Source organism: Coregonus clupeaformis, chromosome 7 (genome assembly GCF_020615455.1).
Source record: "Coregonus clupeaformis isolate EN_2021a chromosome 7, ASM2061545v1, whole genome shotgun sequence".
NCBI classification, from domain to species: domain Eukaryota; kingdom Metazoa; phylum Chordata; class Actinopteri; order Salmoniformes; family Salmonidae; genus Coregonus; species Coregonus clupeaformis.
In genome coordinates, this window is record NC_059198.1 from 56,162,262 (window position 1) to 56,169,761 (window position 7,500).

Here is a 7,500-nt window from a genome sequence, read left to right on the forward strand (position 1 = left end):
GAATAGGGTGCCATTTGGGAGGCATGCTGTATGTGAAGACCCAGACCAAATCCTGCATTCTCACAGCAGGGCCTCCGGACAGCAACCACACAGCACTCACAATCAAACTATTAGTTGGACCCATTTTATCTGGCTCACTGCTCTATGAATGGTAATGGTTGAGTTGAATTAGAGAGTTCTGGTTTGGATAGGGGTTAGAATGAAGTTCTGGTTTGGATAGGGGTTAGGGTGATAGGAAGAGTAAATAGCATCAAGGTCATTTGGATGCAGCCCTGAAGACTAGTACAGGCTCCAGTTCTGTTCCGGAATCCTCCAATAGAATGTGATTGTCTACTTCTGCCCTCTTGTGGTGAGTCTGTGTCAACACACCAACTCCATGTAAAATATGCGCCCACGTTGTCCTCAAGCGCAATTGAAAACCTAGTCCAGCCTTCTGAATTCTGTATAATGGTAAATCATTTGTAATGTTTTATAAAAAAAATATACATATATATATATTACTTCGCTCAACACTTCTTCTCTTCCCAATACATTCTGTCTCCATCCCAAATGGTACCCTATTCCCTCTGTAGTGCGCTACTTTTGACCATGGGGTTCTCTATTGTGTTTCCACTGAAATTTGTGTGTTTCTGAGTGTATCTACAGTATGTGTGCCACAGAGCCAGAACTGTGTGTGAGTGTGTGTGTGTGTGCGTGCGTGGTTGTGTGCGCGTGTGTGTGTGCGTACGTACATGCTTGTGTGTGTGTGTTACAACCGCAGGAGAATGTGTGTGATGTCTTCCAGAGAATCCACTCCTTGAAGTCATAATAAACAGAAGGAGAGTGATGTTGACATTCCAGAAAAAAAGTGTTCCTTGAAAAAGAAAACTACCTTCAGAAACGGAATGTCCCTTCAGAAACGGAATGTCCCTTCATAAACGGAATGTCCCTTCAGAAACGGAATGTCCCTTCATAAACGGAATGTCCCTTCAGAAACGGAATGTCCCTTCATAAACGGAATGTCCCTTCAGAAACGTCAGTGTGATGTGTTGCTTTTTTTGTCACCTCTCCAGATGATATAATAGCTGATTGTAAAGTTACAGCCGTCCAATTACATGTATTGTGGTGAAGTATGCCACCGCCCACTTTCAAATAATTCCTGTTTTACACCACAACTACCACAAGATGGCAGTGTTCATTGCCATATCTACCGTATAACAGTATTAAAAACCAACTAATCCCTTTGAAAACGGCATATGTGGCGTCGATGTGAGTCAGAAACATTTTAATGTCAAAACTGACTACAAAGTGTAAATAGGATATAATGTTGGTCATGAAGTCAGTCTCGTCTCTCAGTGCGTCACAACGAGTAAATGAAGGTTGGGTTTTGGATTACAATTATGTCAATACATCGTACCCCCTTTTACCAAGCTCCATGTGCAAATCACCCCTCCGCTTCACTTCACTTCCCTTCATTGCCCGGGGCTCCACTGTTTCAAAAGCCCTATACAGATTGACCATGCAATGCATGCTTACAGCAGGGTGCACAGTCCACCACTATGGTTTCAATGCCCTGCTGAAGGACCCTTTCATGCGGAATAGGTGGTTGGAGTTTATTGGTCCCCAGTGGTGGTGAGCATGCCAGTGGCTAGACCATAGGCTGCTGGTTTACGTATCTGGTTATGTATATTTTGATAATCACTACCACCTAGCTAGCTAGCTAGCTAAAGGAAAGGGGATACCTAGTCAGTTGCACAACTGAATGCATTCAACCGAAATGTCTGTTCTACATTTTAACCCAACCCCTCTGAATCAGAGAGGTGCGTGGGGCTGCCATAATCGACGTCCATGTCATCAACGGCCGGGGAGCAGGTTAACTGCCTTGCTCAAAGGCAGAATGGCAGATTTTTCCACCTTGCCGGCTCATGGATTCGAGTCACCGACCTTTCAGTTACTGTCCCAACACTCTTAACCACTAGGCTACCTGCCACTAACGTTAGTTTACCTCAATACAACTCTGATTTGAACATTTCAAAAGAAGGAAAATAATTAGTAGGAACATATTTTTTCATGAATGTGACGTCGCCAGATTGACTTTAGATGCAGTATAACTTTAGCCAGCTAACTAAGATTGAGGGGACCACCATATTTTAGCTAGCTAACATTAGCATTGCTAGCTATTTTTGATGAACTTTGATTGTGACAGTAATTTCAACATTGCTATCTCTCTAAAGTAAATTTGACGACATCATAATATGGCAAAGTTATTTCCTACTGATTATTTGCCTACCTTAGCAATGTAATTGTATTTCCATGCCAGAAGTTAGTGTAATTTTAGACGAAGCAGTCACATTAGCCTCCGAGTTGCAACCCAGGTCTAGGGCACAAATAAATATTGGCTGCAGCTATGGTGGTACTAGCTGACTCATGTCTGACTACAACAGTGTACTAACTAGGAGCAACAACCTCAAACCAACCCAGGGCCATAGCAAAACATGTCACAGTTGGTTACATAGTGTAACGGCGTCACCGTATTAAAAAAATACCCGGCTTGATAAACTTGTAGGCTAATTCCTCCCCAGCCAAGCAGATACAACTAATAGAGTAATTTTTGGTTGTGAAGTGCATTAGTAAAAAACTTTATCCTTTCTTTAGAACAGAATGCAGTTTACCACTTGGCTGTCTGTTATATCACTCTGTCACAGGCCCTCCCAGTCAACACCACCTCATCAGATTGCCTGCTGCAGTTGATGGAGAGATGTCCAGTTTGCAGCCGAACATGCATCATAGAGAAGACCAGGAAGGCGGCCCTCATCAACATCATGCAGACATGCCCTCGCTGTGAGCATTCCCTATGAATGGAACAGTCAGCCACGTGTTGGCAAGTATCCGGCCAGCAACCTTCACCTGTCAGTAGCAACAGCTTTCATAGGCTCATCATTTGTACAAATACAGAAGGTAACCCACTTCTTTACTTTGATACATTTCATAACCAGATTGTGAAACATCATTTATGTAAACTGACATTATTTGTTGCTTATTTTCTACTTCTTACATGCATATAATGTCCAGGGCATAACCTAGCCTGGTGGAACCAGCCTGATCAATGTGTTAACATTCTATTTCATTTCACATTTTATGAAATCTGAAGTGAAATAGAAAGGTGAACACAATGATCACCAGTCTAATCATAACCACCATTGATAATGTTATCAGTGCTGTGTGTGTGTGTGTGTGTGTGTGTGTGTGTGTGTGTGTGTGTGTGTGTGTGTGTGTGTGTGTGTGTGTGTGTGTGTGTGTGACCGAACAGTATCTTTGATGAGGGGCCATGAGCTGATATACGCTGCTATGCCCATCAATGGGTCTCTGGCAAAGACCTCACCTCCAGCCTCACCTCTTGCCTGCTCACCAACGGTCGTCGGTGGGGAGACCAGAATTAGTCTGACCTGTTCAAACCTCAACATAGTACCTGTTTGTGTGTCAGATATTACCTATCCTAACTGCCATTGGTAATAGAACAGTGACTGTGTGTGTCAGATATCACCTATCCTAACTGCCATTGGTAACAGAACAGTGACTGTGTGTGTCAGATATCACCTATCCTAACTGCCATTGGTAATAGAACAGTGACTGTGTGTGTCAAGATATCACCTATCCTAACTGCCATTGGTAACAGAACAGTGACTGTGTGTGTCAGATATTACCTATCCTAACTGCCATTGGTAATAGAACAGTGACTGTGTGTGTCAGATATCACCTATCCTAACTGCCATTGGTAATAGAACAGCGACTGTGTGTGACAGAGATCACCTATCCTAACTGCCATTGGTAATAGAACAGTGAGTGTGTGTGTCAGATATTACCTATCCTAACTGCCATTGGTAATAGAACAGTGACTGTGTGTGTCAGATATCACCTATCCTAACTGCCATTGGTAATAGAACAGTGACTGTGTGTGTCAGATATCACCTATCCTAACTGCCATTGGTAATAGAACAGTGACTGTGTGTGTCAGATATCACCTATCCTAACTGCCATTGGTAATAGAACAGCGACTGTGTGTGTCAGATATCACCTATCCTAACTGCCATTGGTAACAGAACAGTGACTGTGTGTGTCAGATATCACCTATCCTAACTGCCATTGGTAATAGAACAGTGACTGTGTGTGTGTGTTCACAGAAACATGTATGGAGCCGGAACATGGAGACTTGGAAGATGATGTGATGAAGTCCAGGACTGACAGACGGGCTTGATACTGATGTCTCTGAATGGAGAGAGACCTGACACTCTGACAGACGGGCTTGATACTGATGTCTCTGAATGGAGAGAGACCTGACACTCTGACAGACGGGCTTGATACTGATGTCTCTGAATGGAGAGAGACCTGGCACTCTGACAGACGGGCTTGATACTGATGTCTCTGAATGGAGAGAGACCTGGCACTCTGACAGACGGGCTTGATACTGATGTCTCTGAATGGAGAGAGACCTGGCACTCTGACAGACAGGCTTGATACTGATGTCTCTGAATGGAGAGAGACCTGCCACTCTGACAGACGGGCTTGATACTGATGTCTCTGAATGGAGAGAGACCTGGCACTCGATATTAACATTTTACTAGACACAACTTTAACTTGTATTGTCTTTTTGTATTATTGAATTGAATGGTATCAGTCAATATGGGGAGGGAGAAACCCTGTGTATTCTGCACCAGGATCAGGGAACTCCTGTTTAATACGAGACACCAGACAGGAAGGTATGACCACTCTGACATGTTACCAAGGTAACCCCATTACCACCAGACAGGAAGGTATGACCACTCTGACATGTTACCAAGGTAACCCCATTACCACCGCACAGGAAGGTATGACCACTCTGACATGTTACCAAGGTAACCCCATTACCACCAGACAGGAAGGTATGACCACTCTGACATGTTGCCAAGGTAACCCCATTACCACCAGACAGGAAGGTATGACCACTCTGACATGTTACCAAGGTAACCCCATTACCACCGCACAGGAAGGTATGACCACTCTGACATGTTACCAAGGTAACCCCATTACCACCGCACAGGAAGGTATGACAACTCTGACATGTTACCAAGGTAACCCCATTACCACCAGACAGGAAGGTATGACCACTCTGACATGTTACCAAGGTAACCCCATTACCACCAGACAGGAAGGTATGACCACTCTGACATGTTACCAAGGTAACCCCATTACCACCAGACAGGAAGGTATGGCCACTCTGACATGTTACCAAGGTAACCCCATTACCACCAGACAGGAAGGTATGACCACTCTGACATGTTACCAAGGTAACCCCATTACCACCACACAGGAAGGTATGACCACTCTGACATGGAACCTGTATGGTGTTATAAAGAACCCTTTCCTATATGGAAAATGGTTCCATAAAGAACCTTCCTTAAACTCAAAGGTTCTTTGTAGATTCTTTTGAAGAACAATACAGCCAGTGGTGCGTGTCGCCAGTCCGGCCCGGCCCGTTCCTGTTCCTCGCACCACTGGCTTGGAACGGGCCGGGCCGGACTGGGAACACGCACCACTGGCTTGGTGCGAGGAGCAGGAACGGGCCGGACCGGACTGGGAACACGCACCACTGGCTTGGTGCGGGGAGCAGGAACGGGCCGGGCCGGACTGGAGACACGCACCACAGGTCTGGTGCGAGGAGCAGGAACGGACCGGACTGTGGAGGCGGACTGGAGGTCTGGATCGGAGAGCTGGCACAACCCGTCCTGGCTGGCTGCCCACTTCCACACGACACGTGCGGGGCGCTGGCACAGAACGCACTGGGCTGTGAAGGCGTACTGGCGATACAGTGCGTCTCTCCGCATACCTGGGTTCCTCTATTAACCCCCGCTCCTTATGCTGCCTAACCAGCTCCTCTCTCCGTGCATCTACTTCCTCCTTTTCCCTACGAGCCTCCTGCAGTGCCTCCTCTTGAATGGATCTCTCCCGCTCTATTCTAGCTATAAGGCCCCGTAATGTGGTGGCCTCCTCTCTTACCCTGCAGATCCGATCCTTCTCTCTCTCTCGGCACTCCCCCTCCAGTGAGGACTCCTCCAGGAGCCCCCACGAGTTAGGGAACAGAAAGTCATCGTCGTCGTCATCCTCCAACTCCTCCGTATAGAACTGTTCCCACTGTTCTTCCCATGGTCGTAGGGACTCAACCTGGAAACCCCGGGTGCAGTGGTCGGGGCTCTTCTCTCTCGCTCCCCGACCACCCCTTTAGCCCCCCCAAAAACATTTATTGGGGCTGCCTCTCGAGCTTCCTCCTCGGCTGGCTTCTGTGTTGCCGTTGCTCCTCTCCTGCCTGGGCCTCCTTTTTCGCCCAGGGTCCTTTTACCGCAAATATCTCCTCCCAAGACCAAATCTTCCCCACCTGTCCAGGGTGTTCGGTCCTCCTGGGCACGATGCTTGGTCCGTGTTTGGTGGGACCTTCTGTCACGTTCGTTGAAGGACGGGTCAGACCAAGGCGCAGCGTGAAATGCGTACATGTTTATTTAAATGATAAACACACGACAAAACAACAAACCAGTCCTCAGGCTAAACACAATACAAGCCTACTCACGGAACAAGATCCCACCACTAACGAGTGCCAACAGGCTGCCTAAGTATGATCCCCAATCAGAGACAACGAGCGACAGCTGCCTCTGATTGGGAACCACACCGGCCAACATAGAAATACACACACTAGATCATTCACATAGATAATACACAACATAGAATATTCACACCCTGACTCAACATATAAGAGTCCCCTTGAGTCAGGGCGTGACAGGCTCCCCCTGTCTGTGTAAGCCTTGGACCTGTCTATACTCTCTGAGGTATAACAGACATTCAGCCACTCTTGGATGTGACACGATGGAAATTAAATTGAAACTTCTTTGTAATTAAAAGCCAACACGTTTCAGTATTGCAGGATTTACAGCGTTGGTCATGGTGCTTCAAGCTTCCAGTTGGCTCCTCTGCCCTGTTTGGATCTGGAGTCACAGCAATGGCAGCACATCGTTAGTAAATAACGTGTAATTACTGGAAGCTACCGTGACATAAAGGGCTACCAGTCTGCTCTTTCCTTCCCTGGGGTGGTGAGGTGAGGACTGTGTCCAAGACAAACGTTACAGTAGCACACGGTAGAGCTAAACAAGGCTAGCTAAAGATACTGAACACGGGTCAATGTCAGCCTCGGTTTGTGCTCTTCAACTGCACATCCAACATGATGGCAGAGAACGGACGGCCAGTGTATCTAGTGGCAGAGAAGGGACGGCCAGTGTATCTAGTGGCAGAGAAGGGACGGCCAGTGTATCTAGTGGCAGAGAACGGACGGCCAGTGTATCTAGTGGCAGAGAAGGGACGGCCAGTGTATCTAGTGTAGAGAAGGGACGGCCAGTGTATCTAGAGGCAGAGAAGGGACGGCCAGTGTATCTAGAGGCAGAGAAGGGACGGCCAGTGTATCTAGTGTAGAGAAGGGACGGCCAGTGTATCTAGAGGCAG